Source organism: Galeopterus variegatus, unplaced genomic scaffold (assembly GCF_000696425.1).
Source record: "Galeopterus variegatus unplaced genomic scaffold, G_variegatus-3.0.2 Scaffold741, whole genome shotgun sequence".
NCBI lineage: Eukaryota > Metazoa > Chordata > Mammalia > Dermoptera > Cynocephalidae > Galeopterus > Galeopterus variegatus.
The window spans coordinates 262,353-274,050 of NW_007726852.1; the positions used below are offsets into that span (position 1 = coordinate 262,353).

General features: G+C 37.3%; 1 protein-coding gene across 4 annotated transcripts in view; it reads right to left on the reverse strand.

Moving 5' to 3' along the window:
- The window catches only part of SEC24B (SEC24 family member B), a 77,603-nt gene extending 69,631 nt beyond the window's left edge, over nucleotides 1-7,972 (reverse strand). For 3 of the 4 annotated variants that reach the window (XM_008571977.1, XM_008571975.1, XM_008571974.1), the window contains exon 1: nucleotides 7,820-7,972. The gene's annotated coding sequence lies outside the window, so the exon portion shown is untranslated. The remainder of the gene's footprint in view (nucleotides 1-7,819) is intronic. The other variant, XM_008571976.1, reaches the window with a different exon arrangement.
- Nucleotides 7,973-11,698: the final 3,726 nt, after the last annotated feature.

Here is an 11,698-nt window from a genome sequence, read left to right on the forward strand (position 1 = left end):
AAAGAGAGAAAGATACTTTGGAGAAATATGAGGGTAGAAATACCTAAATATATGTGGGTGCTTAATATTCCTTATTCTATATCAAGATCTAAATGTTACTAATGTATGAAAAAGTATCTGAAAATAATTTAAATTAATCAAAAAAGATAAATGTATATCATTTTAACATGTATTCACTATTAAAAAATTACTGAGATATTTTATTTTTGTACTATTTCTTCCAAATCCAGTTTATTTTAGACTTACAGTACTTCTCAGTTCCAATTAGCCATATTTCAAATGCTCAATAGCCACATGTGCAGGTATATAGCATATATCTATAATTCCAGTTCTTTTTGCCTCTCCTCACAGACCCAATTTCTAGCCCTTAGGTTTCCCTCAGCCCCATTCTTTCTAGAGTACCTGTTTCAATTTTTTCCATATTTTACTTAAGCTCTACAGCCTCCAAATAATATTGTATTCTAGAAAGGAAGGAACTATTTTTCTACGAATAGCACAACATAGTGCATTATCACATGTATACACATATTATATTTAACTTATTTGAAGATAATAATTTCTTTTGTAATAATTATTGAAACTGTGATCTTTCTTTGGATTCAAAATGACTCCACGGCATGTATGAAAATATTGCTGGCATTTGAATACTTCTGAAATGGAGAGAGACAAAGGTTGTGGAGGGGAGAATAAATAAGTTATGTAGGTGGATAATCAATTTTTGAAAAATAACATTAGAAGTACTTTTCTTATTACAAATGTGATACAGTCATTGTAAAAATGGGACAGAAAGTGATCAAACAAGATAAAAATCCTCCATAATCTTACTACCTGAGATAATTGCTATTAACAATCTGATGTATATCCATCTGATATTTTCTTTTTGCATATATATTGCATTAACTAATTTAGTTAAGCAACAGTGGGACTATAATGTATATTTTTACATTATTTCTTCATTTAGCATGACAAATATTTTTCCATAATCATTTTTAATGTCTGAATAGTATTCCATTACAAGGATTTACCATATTTTAATCAATTCCCTATTATCAGCCTTTTAGGTTGTTTTCGTTTTTTATTTTTTAAACATTAAATCACATGATAATGAATAAATTTCGGTAGGCAAATCTTTGTGTTCATTCATTTTACTTTTTTTTTTTTTTGTCTTTTTTTTTTTTTTCGTGTCTGGCAACGGATCACAACCCTCAGTGTCACGCCCGTACGGGACCGGCAACGGGATCGCAACCCTCGGTGCTGTGCCCGCACCTCGCTCAGCCAGTGAGTGGGATCTGGTCTGTATGTGGGATCCGAACCCTCGGCGGGAGCGCCGCAGCACTCCCAAGCGGCGCACTGTAGCAGTGCGCCACCGGGCTGGCCCTTACTTTTTTTTCCTATCAGTGATCACTGTTAGGTCAAGTCCCCAGTTGACAGCTTAACTGTGCCAACAGAACAGATACCAGGATGCCCAGGAAAAATGCAAACAGAGACCCAAATCAAAGTAAACCCAGAAAGTGAATTTAGCAGAGAAAGACTTTAATGCAACCATTATAATTATATGCAAAAAAAGAAAACAAACTATATTCAGAGAATTGAAAAAAAAAAGCTATCAGTGTATAACAGATAGGGAATATCAAGAGGCAAAAACCATTTTAAAATGGAAATATTCACAATAAAACCAAAATAAATATGCTAGATGATCTAAACAGGATGGCATAAGAATCAATAAACATTAAGACTGATCAATAAATTAATCCAATCCAAAAAACAAAGAGATAAGAAGACTGAAAAATGAACAAAACTTAAGTAACCATAGGACAATATGAAGTAGTCTTACACTTGTGTAATCAGTAAGCGTCTAGTGGGTTGAAGATTGGCCACCTCTCCCCCAAAACATACATCCACATCCTCATTTCCAGAACACGTGAAAATTATTTTATATGGAAAGAGTGATTATTACCTTATATGACAAAAGAGATTATTAGGTTAAGGATCTTGAGAGGAGGGGCTTCTCCTGGATTATCTGAGTGGGTCCTAAATGCAATCACATGTATCCCTATAAATTACACATACAAAGTAGAAGACATACACACACACAGAGAAGAAAGGCAATGTGAAGATGGAGCAAACAGTGATGCAGCTACAAGCCAAGGAATGCCAACAGCCAACCACAAGCTGGAAGAGACAAGGAACATATTCTCCCCTAGAGCCTACAGAGGGAGCACGGCTGCTATGGTTTAAATGTTTGTCCCTTCCAAAAGTCATGTTGAAATTTAATTGCTATTCTAACAGTGTTAAGAGGTAGAACTTTTAGGAGGTGATTAGGCCATGAAGGCTCTGCACCCATGAATTAATTAATGTTGTTATGGTGGAAGTGGGTTCATTATAAGAAGGCAAGTTTGGCCTCTCTCTCCATCTCTCTCCCCCTTTCTCCCTCTCTTTGCCCTTCCACTGTGTGATCCCTTTGTTGATCTTGGACTTCCCAGCCTCCAGAACTGTGAGAACTGAATTTCTGTTTACTATAAATTATCCAATCTCAGGTATTCTGTTATAGCAGCACAAAATGGACTAAGAGAGTGGCCCTGCCAACACCTTAATTTCAGAGTTCTGGTCTCCAAAACTGTGACAGAGTAAGTTTCTGTTGTTTTACACCACCCAGTTTGTGGTAATTTATTACAGCAGTCCTACGAAACTAATACAGTAAAGATATAGAACAGCAATTCTCAGAGTGTAGTATAAAGAACCCTAGCAATACCAGAGATTCTTTTGGGAAATCTACAGGTAAAAACTATTTTCATGATAGTACTAAGATGATATTTGCCTTTGTCACTGTATTGACATTTGTACCAAGGTACAAAAGTAATGATGAGTAAAATGCTGGCCCTGTGGCACAAATTGAAGCAGTGGCACCAAGCAATACTAGTAATTACCATATTCTTCACTACCATGAACTCACAGGAAATTAAAAAAAAAGCCAGCTTCACTTAAGAATGTTCTAAATAAAGCAGTAAGAATTATTAATCTTATTAAATCTCAACCCTGGAATATAGTAGTTGTGCGGTTTTTTTTTTTTAATACTGTCTGTGATGAAAATGGGAATAAACATAAAGCACTTTTATTGCATACTGAAATATAAACCTTATCTTAAGGAAAAGTACTTGCTTAGCAGTGAGCTTTTTCTTGAACAAAACATTAGTAAATAGAATACAGCAATATATACAAAGTAAAATACATCATGACCAAAAAGGGTTCATACCAGAAATGCAAGGCTGGTTCAACATTTGAAATACATTTAATGCAATTCGCCATATGAACAGACTTAAGAAAAGCCATATAGTCACATCAATAGATATAGAAAATGCATTAAACAAAAGTCAACATCCATTCACAATAAAAATTCTCAAAAAACTAGGAATAGAAGGAAACTTTCTTAACTAATAAAGAATACTAAAAACTTACAGCAAACATCATACTTAACATTATACTTCATGGGAAGACACAGACTGCTTTCTTCCTAAAATTTATAAGATGACGAGATGTCCTCTCTCACAACTCCTATTCAACAATGTACAGGATGAACTAGCTACTTCAATAAAGCAAGAAAAAGAAATATATACCATACAAATTGAAAAGGAAAAAAATAAAACTGCGTTTATTTGCAGAATGACATGACTGTCTATGAAGAAAATTCCAAAGAATCTTCAAAAAACTGCCTGAAACTAGTAAGTAAGTTTATTAAGGTCAATACACAAGAGTTGATAGCATCTCTAAAGGCCAGTAGAGAATAAATGAGATTTAAAATTTTTAAAAAACAATACAACTCATAGTAGCACAAAAAAATACAAAGCACTCAGGTATAAATCTCATAAAATATGATCAGAATCTATAGGCAGAAAACCACAAAACAGTGATGAAAAAATCAAGGATTTAAATAAATGGAATGATATATCTTGTTCATGGATTAGAAAACTAGATATTAAGATATAAATCATCTTAATCTTTGATCTTTAGATTCAGTGCAATTGCAATAAATATATCAGCAGGGATTTTTTTTGTAGATATCAAGGAGCTGATTCTAAAATTTCTATGGAAAAGCAAAACAAACAAACACTGAAAAAGAACAAAATTGGAGGACTCACATTACCCAATTTTAAGACTTACTTTATAATCAAGAAAGTGTGCTACTGGTTAAAGGACAGACACCCAGAACATAATAGTGAGTCTAAAAATAAACCCACAAAAATATAATCAACTGATTTTGACAAAGGTGCCAAGGTAATTCAATTGAGGAAAGACAGTCTTTACAACAAATGGTGCTGGAATAATTGCACATTCATATGAAAAGAAAAACAAAAAAAACCTCGACACATACCTCAGACCATAAACAAAAATTAAGTCAAAATAAATCACAGATCTAAATGTAAAATAAAAAAAAACATCTAGGAGAAAATATAGAGATTATCTACAGGAATCTAGGTTTGACAATGAGTTTTTACCTATGATACTAAAAGCATGATCAGTAACAAAAATATTGAAAAAATGAGGGGGGGGTTAGGGTTAGAACTTATGTGGGCTGGCCTAACATTAGCTCAGTTGGTTAGAGCATGGTGTTGATAACACCAAGGTCCAGGATTCAATCTGTTACTGGCTAGCTGCCCAAAAAGAAAATATTGATAAAGTGGACTTTATCAAAATTAAAAATTTTGCTATGGGAAGAGCACTAAGGAAATGAAAAACAAGATACAGACAGGAGAAAATGTTTGCAAGTCATATATCGGATAAAGGACTTGTATCTAGAATATTTTAACAACTCTTAAAACTCAACAATAAGAAAACAGACAACCCAACCAAGAACTGGTGAAAGATCTGAAATGATAATCACCAAAGATATATGGGTAGCAAATAAACACATGAAGAGATGCTGATCATTAGCCACTAGGGAAATGCAAAGTAAAATCACAAGGAAACACCTGGACACACTTATTAGAGTGACTGAAATAAAAAAGACCGAAAATATCAAATGCTGACAAAGATGTTATGTAACAGGAGCTCTCATTCACTGTTGGAGGGAATGCAAAATAGTAGTCACCTTGGAAAATAGTTTTGCAGTTTGTTATAAAGTTAAGTATACACTTAACTATGTGACCCAACAGTCCCACTCCTACATATTTACCTAAGTGAGCTGAAAACATGCATTCCCACAAAAAAGCCAGTACATAAATGTTTATAGCATCTTATTCATTACCACCAAAAACTGGAAATAACTAAGATGTCTGAGAACAGAGAAATGGATAAACAATCCTGATCATACATACAGCAGAATACTACTTAGCAATAAAAAGGAACAGACTATTGATTCATGCATAGATGCATGCAGCTAAGTGAAAGAAGCCAGATCCCAAAAGCTACATGTTATATGGTTCCATTTATGTGACGTTCTAAATAACAATATGGAAAACAGAGCAATGGTTGCCAAGGACTGGAAGAGGGGTGAGACACTGACTATAAGGGGACTACATGAGGACATTTTTTATGGTGATAGAACTGTTCTACATGGTATTGTGGTAGTAGACACATGATTACATGCATTTGTCAAAACTCAAAGAGCTGTACTCTACAAAGAATGAATACAAATTTATTACATGCAAATTTTTCTTAAAAAATGAACCAAGATGTAGAGAAAACCTAGGATGGAATGCAGACTGTGACCAATCAGTCTACCTGTATTACAAATGTACGACAACCTAACTGAAGGATGTTTAGGTAATACAGATACAGATAGATACAGAAATAATTACAGACATGTTTATATACATGGGCAGTGTACACACACGCTCATCACATACATTTCCCACTTAGAGAATCTAGAAGCAATGACTCCCCAATAGCAATGAGCACATCCAGGACCCAGTTCTTGGTTTCTAAATACCATGCCCCCAACAAAAAGAACCAGGGCTTCTCGGCCAAAGGGCTGATTTTAGTGCTGAGGTGTGGCAAGTACAAAATGAAGTATCTGGTAGTGTCAGAAAATAAGGAAGTGCTCAAAAAACACGTGAGTTTTTTGAACTTTCAAGTGTTGAAGCCCTAACACCCAATTTGGTGGCATTACAAGGTGTGGCCTTTGGGAGGTTAAGTAAGTTGAAATGAGGTCATGGAATTGGTGCCCTTACAAGAAGAGAGAGATCTCTCCATGCGCACATACCAAGGAAAGGCCACGTGAGCACACAGCAACAAAGCAGAAAGAGGGCCCTCACCAGAACCTTACTGTGCTAACACTCTGATCTCAGATTTCCAGCCTCCAGAACTATGAAAAAATAAATGTCTGTTTTTTAAGCCAACTAGTCGATGGTATTTTGTTATAGCAGCCAAAGCTAAGACACCTCCCCTTAACCAAAGGGCCCATCATTAACACGACCAGTAATAAAACAAGTTGGTATCATGTCACCCAATATAACGTAGATAAGAAGGGTAGTTCACTTCTGTGGTATTCTTACTAAAAATTCATACCCCCAGTCTTATCATGAGAAAGCATCAGCAAACCCAAAGTGAGGGACTGTGTTCAAATTGTTAAGGTCATAAAAAAGGAAAAGACTAAGAAACTGTAGCAAACTAGAGGAGACTAAAGGGACATGACAACTAATTTCAACATGTTATCCCGAATTGGATCCTGGAACAGAAAAAAGACATTAGAGGAAAAACTGGTGAAACCCAAATAAAATCGGTATATTGTATTTCGTCAATGTTAACTTCCTGGTCTTTATAAATGTACCAAGGTTTTATAAGATGTCACCATTGGAGGAAGCTGAGTGAAGGGTATTGCACTTTCTGTACTATCTATGCAACACTTCCGTAAGTCTAAAATTATTGCAAAACAAGTTTTTAAAACACCAATGGAAAAAGTGCTGGAAATGATCTATTAAACTGACACATTTTTTAGATAAATGACTACCCCAAACATAGCCAGAGTGATTTTCCTAAAAAGCAAATCTGTTAGAACACCAAGGTCAAAGGTTCAGATCCCAATACCAGCCAACTGCCAAAAAAAAAAAGGATGCAAAAAGGAAATCTATATTACTTCCTTGTTAAAACTGTCTAATGGTTTCTCTTGCCATGAAAAATTCAAATTCTTTAGCATGGCCTATAAGACATATGTTCATGACCTAATCTCTGGAACCTGTAAATATGTTAGGTTGCATAGTGTAAAACTACAGGACTATGCCAATTAGCGGGATACACCAATAGCTACGCTAAAGCCAAAACTTTTCATTATTTTAGTTATACTAAGTTTCCGTTTGTATTCTCAGGGCTTGGGCTCAAACCCTTCAAACACATTGTACAGACTGGGTCACCAGACCCCTCACACGCAGGTCCATGCTAGGTAATTGGGAAAGATCCCAGGAGCCATTGGCAGAAGACACAAGTTCAGTCCTCGCAGTAGCAACAGCAGCTTACAGCAGCAGTAGCAGCAAAAGCAGCAGCAGCAGCAAAAGCAGGAGCGGCAGTGACCTCTCAGGAAATCCTGGGGGCACCGGCAGCAACAGCCTCCAGCAGCAGTAGTGGCCCCCTGGGGGCATGGGGGCACTGTGGATCAGAGCCACTCATCCTTTATCCTTAAGTCCATAACCCAGGACACCTGGGTGTACATGTGCAATTACATTAGTCAATAACCAAGGAACACCTGGGTACACGTGCATATTTTACATCAAATGCTCGGCAAGATTCTGAACAGCTGAGGGGCCCTGACCATTTTCCTATATTTTCCCAGCACATGGCAAAGGAGAATTAAGGTTGCACATGATAGTAAGGATGTTAATCAGCTGACCTTAAAATAGGGAGAGTATCCTTGATTATCCAGATGAACCCAATGTAAATCACAAGAGTCCTTAAAAGCAGAAAGAGGAGGCTGAAGAGTCAGAGGGAGATGATTACAGAAGAATCCTCAGAGAGATGCTGTGTTGTTGGCTTTGAACATGGAGAAAGTGGGCCATGAGCCAAGGAATGTGGGTAGCCTCTAGAAGCTGAAAAGACAAAAAAAACAAATTCTCCCCTAGATCCTCTAGAAGAGAATGCAGCACTGCAGACACCTTGATTTTAGCCCAATTGGACTTCAAACCTACAGATGACAAATTCATGTTGCTTTAAGCCACCAATTTGTGGTAATTTGTTACAGGAGCAAATAGAATAATTCAAAGGCCCTTCACAGTCTGACCTCTGCCCACCTCTCCTGCTTCGTTGCTCACCACTCCTTCCTACAATGATTTTAAACAGGAATGCCTTAACATACTAGTATATGGCAAGTCCTTCACATGCCTCTACCAAAGTTTGGTCAATAAATAAAATTTAATTTTGCTACAACTAAGGATGCCTACTGATACAGTGAACTCAAACAATGCTGAGCCAGTGAGAAGAGGTATAACTTGCCACAAAAAAAGCAAGAAGCCACAGCACCATATCAAGTAAGATTGTATGCTAGAAGCTTTGCCTCAAGAGGCCCTAAAAGAGGATGATCAGGGTAGAATAGTTTTACTTTAAATTGCCTTTTAAAGGCTTCTGAAGGGGATCAAGTGAATGTGTGATACTTTTCTGAAATTTGCTTTTTTTTTATTACAAGTGTTCAAAGTTTAATTTTTTCAAGAGAATGCCACCAAAAATTTAAACACTAAAGAGGTCATGAGTATGAAAAGGCTGAGAATCACTGTTCTAACACTCATCCTTACCACACTAAATTTTTTTCAAGCCATGCTTTCTCACCTCTGAATCTTCACACAGTTCTTCCCTCTACCTGGAATCTTCCAAATTTCCCTATTCTCCCTTTACCTGACCAACTCAACTCTTTCTTCAGATCTCAGCTCAGTTCTTCCTCTTAGAAAAACATTTTCTAACCCTATAAGTAAATGCCTGCCTAATGTTTCTTCCACAGTATCTTGGACTCCTATGACAGCACTTTTCACATGGAATTGTAATCATCTCATTATAAACTCTATAAGTGAAAAAATTGGGTCTAGTTTGCTTTTAGCTCTATCATTTTCCCCAAGGCTTAATCAGCATAGTGCCTGGCTTATGGAAATCACTACTATATATATTTTTAAATTAAGTCTACTAAATCATCATCAAATATTTCTATATCAGGCACTTACCTCACCATAATGTGTCAACAAGGAATACTGTATGATACTTAAAGAGAAAGAGCACAAAACTTAGAGCTTTCACTATGTAAAATAATTTATACAGTAATACAAAAACAAATATACAGGTCTGAATCATTTTTACTTTGCCATTTTATACTTTTTACTCTGTTCAAGTATAAGAAAGCATTCATAACAAAAGGAAATTAAAAATCTACTGTATTTCATTACGTCTAATGTGTTTTGATACCACCCCTTTTTTAATCTTAACAGGTGTATTAGTTTCCTACTGTTACTGTAACAAATTACAACAACCTTAGTGGCTTAAAACCACACAAATTTATTCTCTTACAGTTCTGAAGGTCAGAAGTTCAAAATCAGTTTCATTGAGCTAAAGTCAAATTGTCATAGGGCTGTTTCCTTCTGGAGGCTCTGAGGAGAGAATCCATTTCCTTGCCTTTTTCAGCTTCTAGTGGCCACCTATATTCCTTGGCTTATGGCCCCTTCCTCCTCCTTGAAAATTCATCACTCTAGCCTCGCTTCTGTCATCACATTACCTTCTCAGCTGGCTCTGACTCTTCCTGCATCTCTCTAATAAGAATTGTTGTGACTTTTTATCAGGCCCACCCGTATCCAGGATAATCTCCCCATCTCAAACTCCTTAGCTTAATTACAGCTGAAAAGGTTTCAGGGATTAGGACATGGACATATCTGGGGGGCCCGTTATTCAGCCTACCACAGGAGGTGTCAATAGCAGGTTTTTACACAAGTATATCCACTTTATGGAAAGCAATTTAAACATTCCTCTAGAAAAGCATTCTCTAAGATGTACTACAATTTTAGAGGTAAAAATGTGTCTTAGAATCAATGAAATAATTTAATTATTGCACCCACCAAATAGTACAGCATCACCATTCTATCCTCAAGCACCAAGACCTGGGGGGGAGGGGGGAGAAGCGTGAGCATGAACAAATAATCACTGAAAAACTAAAAAATTCAGTTTACATATAATCTCTGAACAATTTTTACATTCTTAGCTTTAAGTGAAGTATGTCAAATAAAAGAGGGAAATAGATTATTCTAACACATTATCTTCTCACTGGTACCAATCTTTTTCTTTTATCATTATTATTCTTTTTTCACTGGTACTAATCTAAATTGAGAAATAAACTAAAGATTTTTAATAAACAGACCATATAACTTTTCAATGGAGCTGCTTAGCTGGTCAGCCTAACTAATATCATCATGTACCAGCTAGATAGAATCTCTGATTTTCTATAAGCATATACAATCTATGCCCTTCTCAGCAAGACTGAATTATCACAAGATCACCCCAAGAATATATCTGCCTCAGTGACATAATCTCCTTTCAGAGACCAGATTCCCACCAAAAGAAAATTGATTCTGTTCCTGTTTTAAGAAAACCTGACATGGAAGTTGATGGAGTTTGGATGTGTTGTCCCCTCCAAAACTCATGTGGAAATTTGATCTCCAATGTGGCAGTGTTGGAAACTGATTGAGTCATGTGGGCGGATCCCTCATGAATGGATTAATGCTCTCCCTGGGGGAGGAGGGGTAGTGAGTGAGTTCTCGCTCTATTAGTTCCCATGAGACCTGATTGTTTAAAAGACCCTGGCACCTTCTCTCTCTCTCTCTCTCTCTCTTGCTTCCTCTCGCCATGTGATCTACTTGTACCCGCCGGCTGCCTGCCACTTTCTGCCACGCGTAGAAGCAGCCTGAGGCCCGTGCCAGATGCAACTGTCCCAGAATCATAAGCCAAATAAACCTCTCTTCTTTATAAATCACCCAGTCTCAGGTATTTCTGTTATAGCAACACAAAACGGACTAAAACAGAAGTCAAAGTTTACAAAATATGCATTTCATGGAATGTCTCATCAATGTACCAAAAAACATAGGATCTCTTTAAATAAATGAGTTTCTTTAGGGCACATGAAATATGAGTTGGTTTGAAAATTTTCAAAACCCACTGACTTCCTTTTATTCTACTTTCACTGCCCTCTAACTCATAACCAGTGCAAACAGAGTACATTTTTTTTTTTTTTTAAGATGACCGGTAAGGAGATCTCAACCCTCGGCTTGGTGTTGTCAGCACCACGCTCAGCCAGTGAGCCAACCGGCCATCCCTATATAGGATCCGAACCCATGGCCTTGGTGTTATCAGCACCGCACTCTCCCAAATGAGCCACGGGCCGGCCCTCAGGGTACTTATTTTTAACACTCCTTATCACACAACCTTTAGTGGCTCTTCTTCGATCCAACTGCAGTCCAAACTTCTTAGGATAATTTCCAAGATCCTCCGTCAACAGCACCAACATAACTTTAAAAACTATTCTTTTAGGGCCGGCCTGGTGGCGCACTGGATAAGTGCGCCACTTGGGAAGCGCGGCGGCGCTCCCGCCCGAGGGTTAGGATCCCACATACAGACCGGTTCCCGCTCACTGGCTGAGCGAGGCGCGGGGGCAACGCCGAGGGTTGCGATCCCGTTGCCGGTCCCCGGTCCGGTACGGGGGCAACACTGAGGGTTGCGATCCGTTGCCGGACACGGAAAAAGACAA